General features: G+C 48.5%; 1 protein-coding gene across 11 annotated transcripts in view; it reads left to right on the top strand.

The window, feature by feature from the left end:
- The window catches only part of magi1b (membrane associated guanylate kinase, WW and PDZ domain containing 1b), a 346,431-nt gene that overhangs the window by 183,838 nt on the left and 139,547 nt on the right, over positions 1-23,046 (top strand). Inside the window, exon 1 of one of the 11 annotated variants that reach the window (XM_055647625.1) lies at positions 5,767-5,888. The exons of the other annotated variants lie outside the window; for them this stretch is intronic. The gene's annotated coding sequence lies outside the window, so the exon portion shown is untranslated. Of the gene's footprint in view, positions 1-5,766; positions 5,889-23,046 lie in introns of those variants that run through there. 11 annotated transcript variants of the gene reach the window in all.

Below are 23,046 nucleotides of genomic sequence, written 5' to 3'. Positions count from 1 at the left end.
TTCGTCAGACTAATTGAGGGTGGCTGGGGGAAGGACAAAACCTGGCAAGCGATAGGTGGGTACAGATGAAGAGGGGGTACGTTTGACAGACTGATGGTTGGACAGAGGCCAGAGTTCAGACTGGAGGCTGCACCCCCACTAGGGTCGCCAACATTCTCACTCCCAAATAAGGGACAAACGGTCAAAATTAAAGGATAAATTCCCAACGGCAATTTGTTGGCCGACTTGGCCGTGGCTGGGTGAATGATGAGTTGGCCCGGGTGCTGGACTGCACACAAAGCCCAGCCGGCGGGCGGGCCAGCTGAGGAGTTTTGGCCCGGGCGCACGCAAAGTCCAGCGCCCCATCCAACTCATGAACCGATGAATGGCCATGAGAAGGAGGGGTGGTGGTGTCGGCGGTAAGCGAAGGTCCGAAGGTCGGACAGCTGGCCGGGCTGCAGACCGACGGGGCCACAGGCCAGGTGCTGCTGCTGCACTCCATGGGCTGCACTACGTCGGGACGGGTGAGGCGGGGCCGGACGCGGTGCTCCAACCGACAGTCCCCTCGACCCGAGTAGCAGCGGTCACATACGGGACAAGGGCAGTCCCGTCCAGGACAAACCAATTTAGCCCAAAATACGGGATGTCCCGGCTAATATGGGACAGTTGCCGACCCTAACCGGCATCAACATCACAGTCTGTACCTCTTGCATCCTTACTCCACACTTGTTATTCTCTGGTTCATTATTAATCTGTTAGTTTAGTTGAGTTTATTGTCACGTGTACCGAGGTACAGTGAAAAGCTTTTGTTGCGTGCTAACCCGTCAGCAGAGAGACAATACAGGATTACAATCGAGCCGTCCACAGTGGACAGATACATGATAAAGGGAATAACGTTTAGTGCAAGGTAAAGCCAGTAAAGTCCGATCAAAGATAGTCCGAGGGTCACCAATGAGGTAGATAGCAGATCAGGACTGCTCTCTCTAGTTGTGGTAGGATGGTTCAGTTGCCTGATGCCAGCTCAGAATCACACTGAGCCTTCAAATCTGATTATATAGCCCATATTGATCAAATGGTGCTCAGAGTGAAATCGTATAAAATATACATGGTAGCATTTGTCAATGTGTGCAGCTTGTACGACCACTCTATCTGCTGTGTCCAAGACTGGGTCGTCATTTCCTCAGTTTCACATCAAGGTGATGAGTGTGAGCTGTGTTGCATATATTCACCATTTAGTTTCCAGCAAATATATGAAGATCAAAATTGAATTGCAGTGCAGGGGCCTGTTGAGAGCTTGCAATTGATTGTTGATCTCAGCGCACAAGCCCTGAATTGTAATGAGCTACCTAACAGTGCATTCCCTCCTTCTCTCCCTCCTCCTCTCGCTCTCCCCTCCCTTCCCTCCCCCTCCCTTCCCCCCCCTCCCTCTCTCCTTTCCTCCCTCTCTCTCTCTCTCTCCCTCTCTCTCTCCCTCTCTCTCTCTCTCTCTCTCCCTCTCTCCCCCCCTCCCTCCTCCCTCCCCCTCTCTCTCCCCCTCTCCTCCCTCTCTCCCCCCCTCCCCCCCTCCTCCCTCCCCCTCCCCTCCCTCTCTCTCTCTCCTATCTCTCTCCCCCCTCCCCTCCCTCTCTCTCGTCTCTCTCTCTCCTCTCTCTCTCTCTCTCGCTCTCTCTCTCTCTCTCTCTCTCTCTCTCTCTCTCTCTCTCTCTCTCTCTCTCTCTCTCTCTCTCTCTCTCTCTCCTCTCTCTCTCTCTCTCTCTCTCTCTCTCTCTCTCTCTCTCTCTCTCTCTCTCTCTCTCTCTCTCTCTCTCTCTCCTCTCTCTCTCTCTCTCTCTCTCTCTCTCTCTCTCTCTCTCTCTCTCTCTCTCTCTCTCTCTCTCTCTCTCTCTCTCTCTCTCTCTCTCTCTCTCTCTCTGTGTTTAAGTGCTATTTTCAGTTCAATATTTGCAGCTTACAATGTTGCAGGTGTCCATTGAGGAGTCTGTGTCCATTGAGGAGTCGTGGTGTGTGTGTGGGTCTGAGGAAGAATGTTGTAATGGCGTTGTGAATGTGTGGAAAGATAGAAGGGGGGCATGTTGACCTTCAGGCAAGTGAGGCAACACAATTAATCAATCAACAGTTAAACAGCGTTTTCATGTTACTCGATTCCACTGACGCAAAGGCAGAAATCTGATTCATGAGCGATAGGAGCAGAATTAGGCCATTCGGCCCATCAAGTCTACTCCGCTGTTCAATCATGGCTGATCTATCTCTCCCTCCTAACCCCATTCCACTGCCTTCCTCCCATAACCCCTGACACCCGTACTAATTAAGAATCTATCTATCTCTGCCTTAAAAATGTCCACTGACTTTGTCTCCACCGTCGTCTGTGGCAAACAATTCTACAAATTCACCGCCCTCTGACTAAAGAAATTCCTCCTCATCTCCTTCCTATGGAAAGACGCTAAATGCTGGAGTAACTCAGCGAGCCAGGGAGCATCGTACAATCAGACAGTCTGAAGAAGAGTCTCGACCTGAAACCTCACCCATTCCTTCTCTCCAGAGGTGCTGCCTGTCCCGCTGAGTCACTCCAGCATTTTGTGTCAACCTTATAAACCAGCATCTGCAGTTCCTTCCTATGCATTTTGTATACTGAAGGGCCTGAATAGCGGGAATGCGGGGAGGATGTTTCCACTAGTGGGAGAGTCTAGGACCAGAGGCCACAGCATCAGACTAAAAGAACGCACCTTTAGGATGGAGACGAGGAATTTCTTCAGTCAGTAGGTTTGTGAATCTGGGGAATTCATTGCCACAGACAGCAGTGTTGTTTGGCATTATTAAAATGGAGATTGACAACGACGTGATTAATAAATGTGTCAAATGTTATTGGGAGAAGGCTACAAAATGCTGGCTGGGGCAATAACTTGTGGTCAGTAATAAAAATGCATAAAGGGTGGTGGGTGTATGGAACAAGCTGCCGGAGGAGATAGTTGAGGCAGGGACTATCCCAACGTTTAAGAAGCAAGAGTGTGGTGAGTCTGTGGAATTCACAGCCTCAGAGGGCGGTGGAGGCCGGTTCTCTGGATACTTTCAAGAGAGAGCTAGATAGGGCTCTGAAAGATAGCAGAGTCAGGGGATATGGGGAGAAGGCAGGAATGGGGTACTGATTGTGGATGATCAGCCATGATCACATTGAATGGCGGTGCTGGCTCGAAGGGCCGAATGGCCTACTCCTGCACCTATTGACCATTGTCTATTGTCATGCTCAGCTTGGGTAGCCAATGATGTGAATCTTGGAGTTTCCAATTGTCCAGACTCCCAGCTCCGCTCCCGTACACCAACGCACGCTGTCCTCTTTGTTTCTTTTTCACTTTCTTCATCTTTCCCACCCCCAATCCCCCACCTGGTTCCATCTGCCCGACATTATCTCCCCGTCTGGCTCCACCTGCAGCCCCTGTCACCCACTTGGTTCCCCTCCATGTCAGGTCCACCTACCATCCTCTGGCCCCTACTCAGCGTCTCCTTCCCATCTCCCTCTGCTCCCCCCTCCCCCATCCGCCAAAACATACAGAAGCGTGAAAACACACAATTCCAGATTCAGGGGCAATAGACAATAGGTGCAGGAGTAGGCCGTTCGGCCCTTCGAGCCAGCACCGCCATTCATTGTGATCATGGCTGATCATCCCCAATCAGTACCCCGTTCCTGCCTTCTCCCCATATCCCCTGACTCCGCTATCTTTCAGAGCCCTATCTAGCTCTCTCTTGAAAGTATCCAGAGAACCTGCCTCCACAGCCCTCTGAGGCAGAGAATTCCACAGACTCACCACTCTCTGTGAGAAAAAGTGTTTCCTCATCTCCGTTCTAAATGGCTTACCCCTTATTCTTAAACTGTGGCCCCTGGTTCTGGACTCCCCCTACATTGGGAAACTGGAAGTTTCTTCCCAGCAGTTATCAGGCAACTGAACCATCCTACCAACAACCAGAGTGCAGTTCTGAACTACTATCCACCTCATTTGGTGACCCTCAGACTATCTTTGATCAGACTTTACTGGCTTTACCTTGCACTAAACGTTATTCCCTTATTATGTTTCGAACACAGTGCATGTCTCGATTGTAATCATGTGTTGTCTTTCTGCTGACTGGATGACACGCAACAAAACACAAGCTTTTCACTGTACTCCGTGGAATAAACTGAATGAACTAACCATTCGCTTCCAACTATCACTGGCCAGCTATGATTCAACCCCGAATGCACTTCATACTATCAATCTTTCCTGCCCCCTCTCAATCTGGATGCGAGGTCTTGAGATGTCAACTTTCACCATTTGTCGCTAGCTCTGAAGGCAGTGGAGGCCAATTCTCTGGATGCTTTCATGAGAGAGTCTTAAAGACAGCGGAGTCAAGGGGTATGGGGAGAAGGCAGGAACGGGGTACTGATTGTGGATGATCAGCCATAGCCATGATCCCAGTGAACGGCGGTGCTGGCTCGAAGGGCCGAATGGCCTACTCCGGCACCTATTGTCTAGTGTCTATTTCCACAGATCCTCCTTGGCCCACTGAGTTCTTCCAGCATTCTGTTTTAGCATTGAACATAGTTTTATCAGAGTGAGGCCCAACACCTCATATTTCGTGTTCCCAGCTTACAATCCAGCGGTATGACTATTGATTTCTCTAACTAAGTAACTATTACAGTCCCTCTCTCTCCACCCCTCCCCCATCCTAGTTCTCCGACTAGTTTCACTGTCCACCTGATTGTGAGCCTCGTTGTCACCTTCCCCTCAGCCAACAATGAACCATTCTACATTTCCCTCCGCATCGTCTTCTTTGATTTGTCTTTTTAACACCTTACCCTTCCATATCTCCAGACCCCCCATCCCCTGACTCCCAGTCTGAAGAAGGGTCTCGACCCCGAAACGTCGCCCATTCCTTCTCTCCAGAGATGCTGCCTGAGCTACTCCAGCATCTTCGGTGTGAACCAGTTCCTTCCTACACAGAGCTTTGCTCGAGGCTCTTCTGGCCTTTGGAGAGAACAAGTTGGTAGCAGCAGTAAAGGGGAAGTTTTGGGTCTAAGTTGGTCCCTACAACCTGGCGTGATTACTGACCATAGTTCATGACGGTGGCCTGAATTGCAAAGTTACATTTAAAAAAAAAACACACAAAGTGCTGGAGCTACTCAGCGGGCCAGGCAGCATCCCTGGAGAACATGGCTCGGTGTCATTTCAGGTCGGGACCCTTCTTCTGACTCAGTCTCAAAATCTCACCCATCCACGTCCTCCAGGTATGCCGCCTGACATTGAGTTACTCCAGCACTTAGTGTCTTTTTTTATTTTATTTTAAAACAGCACCACCTGCGGTTCCCTTGCTTGGACTACTTGCAAAGTTGCATGTTTACCTCCTGTCATTCCTATGCTTCACGAGTGAACGATAAATAACGTGGGGGAAAAAAACCCATGGTCTAATATTAATACATTGAATGCATTTTATTTTTGTAGCTTTAAAAAGACCAGCTGCCACCTAAACACAGCGTGCAGGTTTGGGGGGGGGGGGGTCTGTTTTTGGGACGTGGGTTACAAACTCAGTCTCTGTGAATTCTGGCACAGATGGCCATTGTTGTCAGGGAACCAGAAATGCCCCTGAAATGATGTAAAAAAAGTCTGCCCGCCTTCTCTTCCTTTTGCCTCGTCTGCTGCCGGTAGATGATTCTTCCCTGAAATCTTTTGTTGTGTGGCGAGCCGTCCTGATGTAAGCTAACCCCCCACACCCCCTCCCTCCTCCTCCTCTCCCCACCCTCTCTCCGCTCCTGTCATCTCCTCTCAGTACTCCACACCCTGCAGATCTGCAGAGCGTTGCTCCACGAGCTATGAGGCGCAGGTCCGCATAAAGAGGATTAAATCCCTATGCAGGTTTTTCAATTTCATCGGATTCTGGCTACCGTACGTATACATATATCTGTGCGTTTGGCACCGTTTTTAAATTTGCTTTAAATTTGGGGTCTGGGGACAATGCGAGGCTCTTTTTACCTTTTCCCCTCCGGTCGGGTTGGGGATGAACGCGGGCTGCAGGGTTTAGCAACTTGTCCAGCAGTAGGTAGCCTGTCTGAGGGAACAGATGGCTTGCGATGCCTCTAATTCATCTTGCAGGCTTTACGCGAGGCCCAGCAGAATAACACTGGGGAGGGGGTGGGGGTGGGGACCCTTCTCATTCACTTCAGTTGCTGATGTGCAGCAACGCTGAAAGCAAGTCAATACAGATACGAACAGACTGAGATCCAGGTCCAGATGCCTCGGGAACAAAACGGCTTTGAAATAAATTGAAGAGGAAGTTTGGCCCTCGCATTGTCCTCTCCCCCTGCGCAATGCAGGAGGCTCGTGTTCCCCGGCTCGATCTTAACCAACCTGCATTCTGCAATTTCATTTAAAAAATGATAGAGAAAAAAACGAAATTGTGCCTTTTTACAAAAAAAAACAATGACAACATTACAGATGGATGGGCTGGAAATGGGAAAGATGTGACTTTTTGGAGTATCCTATAGCCAGAAATTTAGGAAATGATGTTGTGATATGTATGGCAGGTGCTCATAGTGAGTTATTGTCATTGTGATATATGAATAGGCCGTGTGTGTGTGTGTCAGATGCTTCTGATCACGATCACACCGTCAAAGAATTATTGCTCCCGTCTCACAAACGATGCAGTTTTCTTTTTTTAAATGTCCATCGTTTCAGCTGCGTGTTACCGTGACTTAAAAGCCTGATACAGGAAGGATGGCACTGGCTTTTGCTTGTTACATCTGCAGCATTTTTCTTTCGATTGTCTGCTGTCCAATTCTGCACTCTTGCACGTCAGGGGTAGCCGGTAAAAGATGATCCTTTTTTTTTTGCGTTTGAATGCTGGTATCAATAATTTACCATCCGAGGCATCCCAAGAGTGCTCCAGCAGGTTTCACTATATTAATATGCAGTGAGCAGTGTAGTAAAAAATGTGGAACCTGCTTTGTCATTGTTAACAAAGAATCAGTAAGTGCGGTTGGTGCAGCTGAATTGTCAGGACAGGCCGGCAGAATCAGTAGTAGCTTGACGTTTCCACCCCCCCCCAATCCCTCCCCAGGCCAGTTTTGCCTGTACACCCCCTTCACTAAAGCAATGCAAATCTTCTTGTGCATTTAGATTTTTTCTCTCTCCCTCCCCCCCCCCCCCCCCCCAGTCTTCCTTGCTTGAAATATTCTGAAATCCTTTGGATTTGAAATCTCATTCTCATGCTAATCCATCGCTCCCTGTGCTTTAATCCTGTACTCCTGCAGTTGGACCTCATCATGCCCACAGCCAGAAATAATTCATCTGGCTCTGAGGGTCTCTGAGTCTCAGTCTCGTCGTGCCTCGACTGGCAATGGCGGAGACCCAGAGACAAGCAGCATCCCCAGATCTCCAGCCCGGCAACCTCTGCCTTCGTGCAGCCAATGTCTTTTTTTTTTCTCTCTCTCGAATCTCAATTTCCCCGTTTCACCTCCTTTATAATTTCCATCCATACGCAACTGTTGAAAATATCTCTCCCCCCCCCCTTCCCTCCCTCCCTCCATTCCGCAAATCTACTGCAGAAATGCGAATACATTTTCTGCTTCCCTTATTTATTTTTGTTATATTGGCCATGGTAGTTGGCAGCTGGTTCTGTGAAGATGTGGGATGTTTAAATCCTTACTAAGCAACTCAAAAAAAAAATAGTGCATCCTCTGACACACGATGGAAATGAATTATAAAATTAATATAGAAAAAAATGAACTGCAAATGCTGGTTTATAAAAAGTGCTGGAGTAACTCCGCGGGTCAGGCAGCATCTGTGGAGGGTATGTACAGGTGACATATTTTTGGGTCTGGTTCCTTCTTCAATTTGCTCACTGCTGACTGCAGACCGAAAATAATATTCTGTATAAAATGTACTTAATAATAAAACGCAGGCATTTAACTTCTCACTGTGGAGCAGGTGCTTTGCACCTCTTCAAGACAAAACACAGTGGTGACGTCTCCTTTTCCTACACGGATATCAGCTGTAGCAAAATGTTTCCTCAGTTCACCTTTGATCACCCCGGCCCTGTTGCAGAGTTGGCAACCACTGATTTGACCCCAGGGTGAAGCGGAGTGGCATTTCTATTGCCGTGGCTGCACTCTGCAGAATCGCACCGGTTCATAGCCCTGGGTAATCTTCCTCCGAGATACCGTCTCACCTGCCTGAAGATAACGTATCGTTTGAAGAAGGGTCTCGACACCCATTCCTTCTCCCCAGAGACACTGCCTGTCCCCGCTGAGTGAGTTACTCCAGCATTTTGTGTCTGTCTTCGGTGTCAACCAGCACCTGCAGTTCTGCCCTAACATTTTAGTCGATCAGCTGGCGCCTCTGGGGAGAATTCTGAGTTTGCAGGTAGGAGGTGCGACTGTTTCTCTCGCCAACTTCCCCCCCCTCCTCCCCTTCCCCATCCTAAGTGGTAAGACAACCTCCTCCCAGCATTTGCAAGCCAAGCTGCTCCATCATCTAACTTCACGTGGCTCATATATATCCTCTCTGCACTAAGGCGTGTCTCAGATTAAATCATGCAATGCAGTTTTATCCCAGCAACCAGGTGATAGGGGGGAGAGACACGAAATGCTGGAGTAACTCAGCGGGACAGGCAGGGTCTCTGGAGGGAAGGAATGGGTGGGGGGGTGCTGATGTTTCGTGTCAAGACCATTCTTCAGACTAGGAATCCATTCTCGTAGGTTCACCGGGAAATTTGTAGATATTTCCCCCCCCATCCCGATCATTTATTAAAAAAAAAAACAATAACGAGGTGATTTTTTGCATTCGTAAGTCGGATCAACAGAGAGGGAGGAGCACTGCACTTTATGGGGATGTGCGAACATGAACTCGTTCTCTCATGCTAGTCTGAAGTCAGTCTGAAGAAAGGTCTTGACCCAAGACGTCACCCATTCCTTCTCTCCAGAGAAATCATGCCTGACCCGCTGAGTTACTCCAGCATTTTGTGTCCATCTTCGGTGTAAACCAGCATCTGCAGTTCCTTCCTACAACTTGCCAGTCTGAGATTGGATTAATCTATTATTCAAAGAGTGTGGGTCTGGGAATCTTTATTGCTGCGTCTCTTGTGCCATCGTGCAATGCTAGGTCAGACCACAAGACCTCTCATCTCTGATCTCATACCGTCACTTGCCTTCCATTAACTCATTGCTTTCGAGGCAGGGGAGGTTCATAAGTTCTAGAAGCAGAATCAGGCCATTCAGCCCATCAAGTCTGCTCCGCCATTCAATCTTGGCCAATCTATCTCTCCCTCTCAACCCCATTCTCCTGCCTTCTCCCCATAACCCCTGACACCCGTACTAATCAAGAATCCATCAACCTCCGTCTTTAAAACATCTGCTGACTTGGCCTCCACAGCCGTCTGTGGCAATGAACTAAACAGATTTACCACCCTCTGACTAAAGAAATCCCTCCTCATCTCCTTACTGAAGGTACGTCCTTTTTTATTCTGAGGTCGTGGCCTCTGGTCCGACACTCTCCCACTAGTGGAAATATACTCTCCACATCCACTCTATCCAGGCCATTCACTAATCGGAAGGAAAGGCCACAGGGTGAAGATAGGGTGGGGTTGGGGCTGATCTTGTCCATTTTTAATCCTTCCAGCGCTGCCCCCCCCCCCCCCCCCCCCCCCCCCGCTGCCCAGTCGACACCCACCTCCCCCTCCGACACCTTCCTGAGGTGCACACAAACCAACCTCCCGTCCGTTGACTCCATCTACACCTCGCGCTGCCTCGGCAAGGCCAGCAGCATCATCAAGGACGAGTCACACCCTGGTCACCGGTAAGCATGCAACAAAAGCTTTTCACTGTACACGTGACAATAAACTAAACCAACTGACTAAAACATTGTGCATTCACCCTATCTACTCCCCTCGTGATATTATACACGCCTCTAAGATCACCACCCCTCATCCTCGTGTGCTCTAAGGAGTAAAGTCCTAGTCTACTCAACCTCTCCATGTAGCTCAGGATTCTTTGTCTACCTTCCTCACTATCCCCAACTCCATTAGTCGTAAACTCATCTGTAAACATTCTTCTCCATTCGTACCTTTCTCTCTCTCCCTTCTCCCTCTGCCTCACAGGTGTTACATATCGGTCTCGGAGATGCAAGTTCTTAACTGTGACCTTTACTGAATGTCAGATGGATAATCCACTGGCTTCAGAATTCACCAGTTAAGTCGCAGGATGAAATGAAGGGAAGATGCTCCCTCACATCTTTTTATTTCATCTTCTGTCATTCATCACCTTAGTTCATGGCATGTTTTCATAACAAAGTTCATGAAAGCCTCTTTAGTGCCCCCCACCATATCTGCCTCCACCACCACCCCTGGCAGCTTGCTCATCATAATATTCATACATGATGTGTTTAAGAGAGAGTGTAAGAGTTAGGTCTTCAGGCTAACGGAATCAAGGGATATGGGGGAGAAAGCAGGAACTGGGGTACTGATTTTGGATGATCAGACATGATCATATCGATGGCGGTGCTGGCTCGAAGGGCTGAACGGCCTTCTCCTATTTTCTATGTTTCTAAAAGCACAGCTACACATAAGAATACTTTCCTTGCTTGGTTTGAAGGTGAGCGTGGAAAAGTTTATCATAGATGGTCAGTTTAGTTTATTGTCACGTGTACCGAGGTACAGTGAAAAGCTTTTGTTGCCTGCTGACCAGTCAGCGGAAAGACAAGACATGATTACAATCGAGCCATTTACGGTGTTTAGGAACCTGATGAGGGAATAACATTTAGTTTAGCAAGGTAAAATCAGATCAATTAACTGGGGGGGTCATCAATGAGGTAGATAGTAGTTCAGGACTGCTCTCTGGTTGTGGTAGGATGGTTCAGTTGCCTGATAACAGCTGGGAAGAAACTGGTCCTGAATCTGAATGAATGCGGTTACAGAGGGCGTTCGTTGCCTGAAACATGCTGCCGGGGGTGGTGGTGGACGCAGCTATGGTGGTGGTGTTTAAGAGGCTTTTTGGACAGGCACATGGATATGCAGGGAATGGAGGGATATGGATCACGTGCAGGCAGAGGAGATTAGTTGAATTTACATCATATTCGGCTGAAGGCAGTAGCTGCCAGAGGAGGCAAGAGAGTTTTATTGTCATGTGTCCCAGATAGGGCAATGAAATTCTTGCTTGCTGCAGCACAACAGAACATGTAAACATAATACAGTACAGGAGATACAAGTTCAGTGTGTCTATATACCATTGACCATATATACACAATAAATAAACATATATAATGCAGTAATAATAATAATAGACTGTTATTGTTCAGAGCTATGTCGTGTTTAATAGCCTGATGGGTGTGGGGAAGTGGCTATTCCTGAACCTGGATGTTACAGATTTCAAGCTCCTGTACCTTCTTCCCGATGCAACGGTGAAATGAGTGTGTGGGCAGGATGGTGTGGGTCTTTGATGATGCTGGCAGCCTTTTTGAGGCAGCGACTGTGATAGATCCCTTCGATGGCGGGGAGGTCAGAGCCGGTGATGGACTGGGCAGCGGTCACAACTTTCTGTAGTCTTTTCCGCTCCTGGACGTTCAAGTTGCCGAACCAAGCCACGATGCAACCGGTCAGCATGCTCTCTACCGAGCACCTGTAGAAGTTCGAGAGAGTCCTCCTTGACATGCCGACTGTCCGTAATCTTCTCAGGAAGTAGAGGCGCTGAAGTGCCTTCTTTATAATTGCATCCGTGAAGAAGTTGAGGCAGGAACTATCGCAATGTGTAAGAAATGACTAGACAGGTCCATGGATCGGACAGGTTTAGAAGGATATAGGCCAAACACTGGCATGTGGGACTAGTGTAGATGAGACATGTTGGTTGGTATTGGCAAGTTGGGCCGAAGGGCCAGTTTCCACACTGTACAACTCAATGACAGACATTATGGGCTGAATGGCCTGTTCCTGTGCTGTAATGTTCTCCATTCAAACACTTACTCCTTCTCCCTTCCTCTCTCCTTCACACGCCTCTCAAATCCAGTCTGACTTGTTTCCTCTTTTACTGAATCTTATCCGCGTGGATCTCTATGTCGATTTCCTTTCGGAAATTGTTTTGAGGAAAAGCTGAAGGAGAATATCCCATCGCTCGGACCAGCTGAAGAGCGCTGACAGATTCCAAGGGACTCGGAACTCCATGCGCGCCCGGCCACATTCGGCTCACAGCTATGTAATTGGCAAAAATCTCAAATTAAAATCCAGCATGTTGCGAACAAGCTGTGGTCGGCATGCCAAGGATCCTCGGTCTCACACACATCTAATTGCTTTGCCACCAAAGGGTTTGAAACACAAAGATTCTCTGGCTTGGCGTTGCGTGTTAAATGTCTGAACGCCACCCAGATTCAGCAGAGATTGTGATTTCTCTGCGGACTTGTAACGTTCTAGAAATATAAGACGCTGGTCACATTTGGCCGCATTTGGAGTATTGTGAGCATATTTTGGGCACCATCTCTGAGGAAGGGTGTGCTGTGTGAGAAGGGACTGCAGGTGCTGGTTTAAACCGAAGGTAGACACTAAAAGCCGGGGTAACTCAGCGGGACAGGCGGCATCTCAGGAGAGAAGGAATGGGTGACATTTCGGGTCGAGACCCCTTCTTCAGATGTGCTGGCTCTGGGGCGGAGGCTCAGAGCAGGTTTACAAGAATGATCTCTGGAACGAGTAGGTTTGCCGGCACTGGGCCTGTACTCACTAGAGTTTAGAAGAATGAGGGGCAACCTCATTGAATCATACAGAATAGTGAAATGCTTGGATAGAGTGGATGCGGAGAAGATGTTTCCACTAGTGGGAGAGTCTAGGACTAGAGGTCACAGCCTCAGAATTAAAGGACGTTCTTTTCGGAAGGAGATGAGGAGAAATTTATTTAGTCAGAGGGTGGTGAATCTGTGGAATGTTTGCCACAGAAGGCTGTGGAGGCCAAGTCAGTGGATATTTTTAAGGCAAAGATGGATAGATTCTTGATTAGTACGGGTGTCAGAGGTTATGGGGAGAAGGCACAAAAATGCAGTTAGGAGGGCAAAATAGATCTGCCATGATTGAATGGTGGGGTAGACTTGATGGGCCGAATGGCCTAATTCTACTCCTATTCCTTATGAAATTCTACTGGGTTGCACGACTATCTTGAACCAGTGACCCACAATTTCCACATCAGCCACTCACTGGATGTTGTTCATTATGTGGGATAATGTTAGTGTACGGGGTGATCGCTGGTCAACACGGACTCGATGGGCCGAAGGGCCTGTTTCCTGTATCTCTAAAGTCTAAAGTAAAGTGAGGAGAGAATCTTTGAGCATATATATAAATGAATGGGACGGTATTATGAAAAGGGCAAATAAGGAAACATGTTGGTTTAAGCTGAAGATAGACACAAAATGCTGGAGTAACTCAGCGGGACAGGCAGTATATCTGGATAGAAGGAATGGGTGACGTTTTGGGTCGAGACCCTTCTTCAGTCCAAAGTCTGAGGTCTTTCTTTAGTTTGAAGAAGGGTCTTGGACGGAAACGTCACCCATTCCTTCTCTCCAGAGATGCTGCCTGTCCCACTGAGTTACTCCAGTATGTAGTCTTCTTCTTCTTGCTTGTGGCGTGCACAGCCTAAAGTTGTCGGACAACTTGTTCTATTTGATCTTGTTTGATTGTGCTCGCCGGGTTGATTGCATTCGTCGAAACAGGGCGGGCCAGGTGAAGGTTGCAATCTCCCACCCCCAGTGTGTAGTCAGGGTAACGAATGCTGCTGTTGGAGTAGATGTTTAGGAGAGTGGAGCGAATGTGATGAGTGATTGTAGATCTATCGCTGGGACCAGCACGCACAGAGTCCCCTGGCTTGGGCGCCATCTTGTGCGATCTGTACAGATCACGGTTTGCCCGCGGTCGTGCAGCTGGTATCAGGCAGAGACATTGGCATCGGCACAGCTATAGCTCTTCTGAGCAAATGCGTGGATGAAGGTTGAGACATCAGATCCAGACGAACCTCTTGGTCCGAAGATAGACGCAAAATGATGGAGTAACTCAGCGGGGACAGGCAGCATCTCTGGAGAGAAGGAATGGGTGACGTTCCGGGTCGAGACCCTTCCTCGAATCACTCCAGTATTTTGTGTCCACCTTCGGTTTAAACCGGCATCTGCAGCTGCTGCCTACAAATCGCTTGGTCTACCAGGCAGAGGTGATCCTCGCATGCTTCTACAGCAGGCACCTCCAAGTACTAGACAGAGGCCACCCACACTATTAAGCGGCAGACACCACAAGGGGTGGCACGGTGGTGCAGCAGTAGAGTTGCTGCCTCACAGCGCCAGAGACCCGGGTTTGATCCTGACTACGGCTGCTGTCTGTACGGAGTTTGTACGTTCTCCCCGTGACCTGCGTGCGTTTTCTCCGGGTGCTCCGGTTCCCTCCCGCATTCCAAAGACGTACCGCTTCGTAGGGTAATTGGCTTCGGTAAAATTGTAAATTGTCCCTCGTTTGTGTGTAGGATAGTGTCAGTGTGCGGGGATCGCTGGCCAGTGTGGACTTGGTGGGACGAAGGGCCTGTTTCCACGCTGTATCTCTAAACTAGACTAAACAAAACTATCTCCACTAAACCTTCAAATCAGTCACCAAAATAATTATCAAAACATTACTCATATACAGCCCACTCCCAGGCCAACAATCTTGGCACTGAGGTTCCAACTGCTCTTGAAGATAGACACAAAAAAGCTGGAGTAACTCAGTGGGACAGGCAGCATCTCTGGGGAGAAGGAATGGGTGACGTTTCTACTCTAGTCCAACCTGCCTGTTTGGCCCATAGCCCTCTAAACCTGTCCTTTCCATGTATCCATCTAGCTGTTTCTTAAATATTGGGATACTCCAGGCCTCAACTACCTCCTCCGACAGCTCGTTCCATACACCCAACACCCTTTGTGTGAAAGGTTTAACTCTGTTCCTATGTCCCCCCCTCACCTTAAACCTATGTCCTCTGGTTCTCGGCTCTTGGCAAGAGACTCTGTGCATCGTCTACACAATCTATTCCTCTCATGATTTTGTACCCCTCTATAAGATGCCCCCTCATCCTCCTGCACTCTAGTCTGATACTCAGTTTGCACCGATCGTAAGTAAGTAAATGCGTTTATTGGCCAAATATTCACATACAAGGAATTTGCCTTGGTGCTCCACCCACAACTAACAACATGACATACAGTGACAGTCACGAATGACTCAGAAAACACTAAACATTAATAATAATAAAACATTAATGATAAAACACTGTAAGCAAAACAAAACATCCTTTGCCTCTCATGTGACCCCCCCCTGGGCTGACATCCCTTTCCTTGTTTGTGGGGTGCCCACACCACACTCTGCCCCCTAGAGGACCCTAGACTGTGGTCCTCCCCCACCGAGCCTTGGCGTTGGCTGCACCGAGCTTCAGTGCGTCCCTCAGCACGTACTCCTGCAGTCTGCAGCGGGCCAGTCCGCAACATTCCCCGCAAAAGTAGCGAACCATTTCTACAAACTGTCTGGAGAACTGACAGCTACGAAAGCTGGCTATCCCCTGGTCCTGGAGGGGTTGCCTGAGGTGGTAACCAGACCTGAAAGATCCCTTTGTGTTCAACATCTCCAGTATTAGACAAGCTCCCAAAGGAGACTGGCGCAGATCAATAGTAAAGTGTTGCCGTGGCCTGTAACACAATACAGGTATGTGCAGGAAGGAACTTATGCCGAAGATAGAAACAAAATTGCTGGAGTAACTCAGCGGGTCAGGCAGCATCTCTGGAGAGAAGGAATGGGAGACGTTTTGGGGAGGCAGGGGAGAGGGAAACCAGAGGTATGGAAAGGTTCAGAACAAATCAGAGTCGGCATTGATGGCCAAGGAAAGGTGGAGCCCACAATGGTCCATTGTTGGCTGTGTTGGAGATAATATTGGATATGAACAATGAAACTAGCAGGATGTCTAGGGTGTGTGGGGGGTGGTGGAGCCAGAGGGGATGCTAGTGTTAGTTGAAATTAGAGAAGTCAATGTTCATACCGCTGGGGTGTAAGCTACCCAGGCGAAATATGAGGTGTTGTTCCTCCAGTCTGCGCTGGGCCCCACTCTGACAGTGGAGGAGGCCCAGGACGGCAAGGTCAGTGTGGGAATGGGAGGGGGGGTTGACGTGTTTGGCAACCGGGAGATCGCTCCATATTAAATGTTACCTTTACCTGTAAAACAATAGAGGTAAATGGTTAATGCTGAAGATAGACACAAAACGCTGGAGTAACTCAGCGGGACAGGCAGCATCTCTGGAGAGAAGGAATGGGTGACGTTTTGGGTCGAGACCCTTCTTCAGACCAGTTCTTCTCCAGTTCTTCTTCTCTAGCCTGAAGAAGATGTTTCAATCCGAAACGTCACCCATTCCTTCTATCCAGAGATGCTGCCTTTAAACCAGCATCTGCAGTTCCTTCCAGCACATAAATAGTTAATGCAAAGTGTTACAATCAACAGTAAACATAGTTAATGCAGAGTGTTACATTCTCCAGAGAATGGAGCGGCTGGGCTTGTACACTCTGGAGTTTAGAAGGATGAGAGGGCATCTCATTGAAACATATGAGATTGTTAAGGGTTTGGACACACTAGAGGCAGGAAACATGTTCCCGATGTTGGGGGAGTCCAGAACCAGGGGCCACAGTTTAAGAATAAGGAGTAAGCCATTTAGAAAGGAGACGAGGAAACACTTTTTCTCACACAGAGAGTGTGGAATTCTCTGGCAGTGGAGGCTGGTTCTCTGGATGCTTTCAAGAGAGAGCTAGATAGGGCTCTTAATAATAGCGGACACTGGGGATATGGGGAGAAAGCAGGGACGGGGTACTGATTGGGGATGATCAGCCATGATCACATTGAATGGCGGTGCTGGCTACTCCTGCACCTATTGTCCATTGTCTATTGTCTAAATCATTTACTATGGGCTAGTGGCACCTAAAGCATGTGTCTCTGTTTTAAGCTGTATAAGATTCGTTGAGATTTTGAGATGGGAAACTTCATTTAGGGGGAACGCAAAGTTCTGGAGTGACTCGGCAGATCAGGCAGCATCTTTGGAGGACATGCTCCCAGCCGGTGTGAAGTAGGGTCCTGACCCGAAACGCCACCGGTCCATATCCTCCACAGATGCTGCCTGGACCTCTGTTTTTGGCTCACATCTCTCTTTTCATATCTGGCCCTCATCCAACCACCTGCCTATCAATAAACCCTCCTAACATGCATTGTCGACCTGCTCCCTGCCAGGCTTTGTCCTTCCCCTCCGCTCTACCCACTGTCTTTCCCCCTGCCCCCACCTACAATCAGTCTGAAGAAAGGTCCTGACCCGAACCGTCACCTCTCCATGTTCTCCAGACTTGCTGCCTGACCAGCGGAGTTACCTTGTCCCTTTGTTTCAGAAGGAACTGCAGATGCTGGAAAAATTAAAGGTGGACAAAAATGCTGGAGAAACTCAGCGGGTGAGGCAGCATCTATGGAGCGAAGGAATAGATGACGTTTCGGATCAAGAACCTCGGGTCAAAGGGTCTCGACCCGAAACGTCACCTATTCCTTTGCTCCATGGATGCTGCCTCACCCGCTCAGTTTCTCCAGCATTTTTGTCTACCTTGTCACTTTGGTTTAGTTTTTAGTTTAGAGGTCATAGGGTGATACAGTGTGGAAACAGGCCCTTCGGCCCAACTCGCCCACACCGGCCCACAATGTCCCAGCAACCCTAGTCCCACTTGCCTGCGCTTGGTCCATAACCCTCCAAACCTGTCCTATCCATGTATCTGTCCAACTGTTTCTTCAACGATGGGATAGTCCCAGCCTCAACTACCTCCTCTGGCAGCTCGTTCCATACACCCACCTGTATGGAAAAGTTACCCCTCGGATTCCTGTTAAATCTATTCCCCTTCACCCTGAATATATGTCCTCTGGTCCTCAATTCCCCTACTCTGGGTGAAAGACTCTGTGCATCTACCCGATCTATTCCTCTCATGATATTGTACACCTCTATAAGATCACCCCTCATCCTCCTACGCTCCATGGAATAGAGACCCAGCCTACTCAACCTCTCCCTATAGCTCACACCCTCTAGTCCTGGCAACATCCTCGTAAATCTTTTCTGAACCCTTTCAAGCTTGACAATATCTTTCCGATAACATGGTGCCCAGACCTGAACACAATATTCAAGTCTAGAGATACAGTGCAAAACCACGCCCTTCAGCCTACTGAGTCTGTGCCGACCAGCGATCACCCCGTACATTAGCACTATGCTATACACAATAGGGACAATTTACATTTTTTTACCATAGAATGCAAATTCCTTGTATGTGTACATACTTGGCCAATAAACGTATTCATTCATTCATTCATTCATCATAGACAATTAACGTACAAACTGTACATCTTTAGAGCGTGAGAGGGAACTGGAGCACTCGGGGAAAACTTACGCAGTCACGGGGAGAACTTACAAACTCCATACAGACAGCGCCAGAGGTCAGGATCGAACCCGGGTCTCTGGTGCTGTAAGGCAGTAACTCTACCGCTGTGCCACCATGCTGCCCACTCCGTGCTTTAAAAAAACCCCATTTGGACAGGTACATAGATCTGAAGAAGTGTCCCGACCCAAAACGTCACCCGTTCCTTCTCTCCAGAGTTGCTGCCTGTCCCGCTGAGTTACTCCAGCACTCTTGTGTCTATCATGTGTTGATCATAGGTTGAGAGGGATGCGGGCCGAACGCAGGCAGGTGGGACTAGTGTAGCTGGGGCATGTTGGTCGGCGTGGGCAAGTTGGGCGGAAGGGCCTGTTTCCACACTGAGTCGATAAAGCAACAGGCAGTCTTCAGCTTCAGCACTGGATCCAAATTGGAAAACTGCTCATTCGTTTCTTCCTGCAAGTGCGTTCTAAATTAATAACATCGCTGCATCACTTTTCTGAATCGGGTCTGGTTGTTGTATTTAGCATTCATAAATTGGCAGATTATTTGGAAATGTTACTGTGAATAATTAATGCCGCGACAACTGTTACATTTACGGGTGGAATATTAGAGCTCGGCTATGGTGCGGTCTGAGTGTGACTTTCACAAGGTGTGACCAAAACTGTTGGCACGTGGTCACCCTTGTCGATGCACGGGACAAATGTACCGTCGTACTCTAATGTGGCTCAGTTTTAGTTTATCAGTTGATGGTTTTAGAGGTACTGTATGCAAACAGGCCTTTCGGCCCACCGAGTCCCATTGATCACACTAGTTCCCTGTTATCCCACCCCCTCGCGCACTCTCTACATACCAGGGGCAAATTTACCCACGAGAGTATCAAAGGTTACGGGAAGAAGGCAGGAGAATGGGGTTGAGAGGGATCAATGGGTCAGCTAGGATTGAATGGCAGGGAAGTCTGGATTGGGCTGAATGGCCTCACCTGCTGTGACCTCTTACGGCCCTTTGGTCATCAGCCCAATTCAATGTACAAACCGGCACCTCTTTGAGATGTGGGAGGAAACCGGAGCACCCGGAGATCACTGGGAGAACATGCAAACTCCTTGCCGACAGGAACCCGTAGTCAGGATCGAACCCGGGTCCCTGGCGCTGTGAGGCAGCAGATTTATTAGCTCCATCACTTGTACATGAAGCTTGCCTGCATTCCTTTGTATGAGAAGATAGAGCATCGATCCAAGGCATTTAATTACAGAAGGTTTCAATCGGGTACAGGGGTGAAACCAAATATACTCTAGTGAGGAACTCTGAAGCAAAGAGCCACAATAAGTAAACGCAAGCATAATGGGAGCTGAAATTAAGGGGCTGGTCTTCACATAAAGCCCAAAGGAGGTTATGAATCTGGATCAAATAATAATTTCAAGGCTAAAGCCAATAATTTTTCGAGACGCAAGAAACTACAGATATTGGAATCTTGAACAACACGCAACATGCTGGAAGAACATAACAGGTCAGGCAGAATCTGTGGAGGGAAGGGACAGGCGACGTTTCAGGTCGAGGCCCTTCTTCAGTTTAAAGTGATATGAAGCATAGACCAAATAAATGAGTTGAAAAACCACACAGCCCTGGGTGAACTGAACTAGATCTGTTCCAGGTACACAAAAATGCTGGAGAAACTCAGTGGGTGCAGCAGCATCTATAGAGCGAAGGAAATAGGCAACGTTTCGGCACGAAACGTTGCCTATTTCCTTCGCTCTATAGATGCTGCTGCACCCGCTGAGTTTCTCCAGCATTTTTGTGTACCTACGATTTTCCAGCATCTGCAGTTCCTTCTTAAACACTAGATCTGTTTCAGTCTGTTCTAGATCTGAACTAGTCTGAAGAATGGCCCCCGCCCCAAACGACACCCGCACTTTTTCTCCAGAGATGCTGCCTGACCCGCTAGAGTTACTCCAGCACTCTGTGTCATTCTTTGCTGTAAACTTGTATCTGTAGTTTAGTTTCACGGTATGGTGTGGACTCAGGCCCTTCGGCCCACCGAGTCCGTGCCGACCAGCGATCCCTGCAGTCTAATGGCATTCCTACCGTCACACTATACTAGGGTCAAATTACAATTTACAAGACAATTAGCACACAAACCTGTGCGTCTTTGGAGCGCGGGAGGAAACCGAAGATCTCGGAGAAAACCCACGCAGGTCACGGGGAGAACGTACAAACTCCGTACAGACAGCACCCGTGGTCAGGATCGAACCCGGGTGCTGCAAGCACTGTCAGGCAACAACTCTACCGCTGCGCCACCGTGAATGCCCTGGTTTATGGCTGGATGGAACATCTCACTAATCTCGAGCGATCCGAAGATTTGATTTTCCGGTTGAACCTGTCCTGTTTTACAGCGACTGTAACATCAGCAGAGGAGTCGCTCATGTTCCATCGGGTCATGGATCCAGGATGGATTTCTCCTGCCTCTTATCATTGGGCCATCGACCCACCATTGATTTACAGAGGAGAAGAAAAACAGCAGCGTTGTTTGGGGCATCAGCAAAGAGAAGGATAACAAACTGCAGATGGGAACATGGCGGGCAACAGTTTATAACGTTGTAGATAGGCACAAAGTGCTGGAGTAACTCAGCAGGTCAGGCAGCATAGAGTCATAGTCTTACAGCATGGAAAGAGGCCCTTCGGCCCAACTTGACCTTACCGGCCAACAGGTCCCATCACACCTGCCCACATCCCTCAAAATCCGCCCTATCTATTCACCTGTCCAAGTGTTTCTGAGACTCTGTGTGATAACACCTGACCCCAACGATCTCCTCTGGCACAAAGAGCTGGAGTAACCCTGCTCGAACCCGAAACGTCACCCATTCCTTCTCTCCAGAGATGCTGCCTTTCCTGCTGAGATACTCCAGCATTCTGTGTCTATCTTCAGTTGAAACCAGCATCTGCAGTTCCTTTTACATACCTCCTCTGGCAGCTCGTTCCATACACACTCCACCCATTGTGTGAAAAAGTTCCCCCTCGGATTCCTATTAAATCTTTCCCCCTTCACCTTAAACCTATGTCCTCTGGTCCTGGATTCACCGATCCCATGCAAAAGACTCTGTGCGTCTCCCCGATCTATTCCTCTCATGATTTTATACACACTTTTGTATCCACTCCTTACACACTCAGAGCAATCTCCAGGGGCCAATGAACCCACAAACCCGCACATCTTTAGTTTAGTTTAGAGATATATTTAGTTTAGTTTAGGGATAGCATTAATGTGCGGGGATCGCTGGTCGGCGCAGACTCGATGGGCCGAAGGGCCTGTTTCCGTGCTGTATTTCTAAACTAAACTACAACAAAGTCACACGTTAATGGAAGGGTGACTCAACAGGATGTGTCAATGGTGCGCTAGCATTCAAATCATTCCCATCTGTGAATGATCGCCCTCACCCCGCTCTTCCTGCAGCCGTCATTACTTTGACTGAAAATCAATTAATTCAGCAAAGAATTGTGAAGGTGTCTGCACATTCCTGTTAGTCAGTATTGCGCTGCTTTCATTCATTTAACTGCTGCGGTGCTGAAGGTCGTAAGTTGTAGGAGTAGAATTCTTGCCATAGAGGGAGTGCAGAGAAGGTTCACCAGATTGATTCCTGGGATGTCAGGACTTTCCTGTGAAGAAATACTGGATAGACTCGGCTTGTACTCGGCTTGTACTCGCTAATTTAGAAGATTGAGGGGGGAACTTATAGAAACTTACAACATTCTTAAGGGTACACAAAAATGCTGGAGAAACTCAGCGGGTGCAGCAGCATCTATGGAGCGGAGGAAACAGGCAATGTTTTTTTTGTTTTTAATCAACTTGATTTTAATATTGATAAATGTATTGTGATTTTATGTCCTGTAACGTGTCCTTGGGTGTCCAGAAAGGCGCCAGCAAATAAAATGCATTATTATTATTATTATTATCTCGAGCCGTGTGTTGTTGTCTCTGCTGGCGTCAATGTCTGCCAGGCCCTGAGCTCCATTTGGTGGGTGGTAGAGCGGGCACCCAGAGATGACATGGTTGGCTGTCTGTTGTTCTGCTCCACATTCACAGGCTGGGCTCTGGCGGAGGGAGCCCCCATCTCCACATGTTGGCATTGAAAAGCCCAACTCCAGTACAAGTCTGTTGAGCTTCACCATTGCTCCTCAGGGGAGGTCAGGCCCTGGGCAGCTTCTATCTGGTGAAGAGATATAGCTGTGTAATGGAGATGAGGTTGCCTTCCACTCCAGTGACCACTTGGTGGCTATCCAGTGTGCTTTTGTCTCAATCCACCAATCCATAGCCCAAAGGAGGCAACAAGTGTTACATTAACTCAGTGGGTCAGGCGGCGTCTCTGGAGGAATATGAAGAGAGGTGGCGTTTCAGGGCGGGACCCTTCATCGGACTGTAGTGCACCACCTTTCATCGTGTTGACCATTTGGTTGATTCCTGCAATATGCCAAGGGCAGAATTCCCTGTTTGTGGTTTGTTAAATGCAGTTAATATCTTGGAAAATTACCGGATGAAGCGTAATGGCGATTGTCTTAATGGTGCTGGAATTGTAGACAGAGCAACAACACGCAATGAGTCACAAAGTGATACAGCATGGAAACAGGCCCTTCGGCCCAACTAGC

The sequence above is a fragment of the Leucoraja erinacea genome, chromosome 16, assembly GCF_028641065.1.
Source record: "Leucoraja erinacea ecotype New England chromosome 16, Leri_hhj_1, whole genome shotgun sequence".
NCBI lineage: Eukaryota > Metazoa > Chordata > Chondrichthyes > Rajiformes > Rajidae > Leucoraja > Leucoraja erinaceus.
The sequence above is the reverse complement of the archived record's forward strand: the minus strand, read 5'-3'. Positions and strand labels throughout refer to the sequence as shown.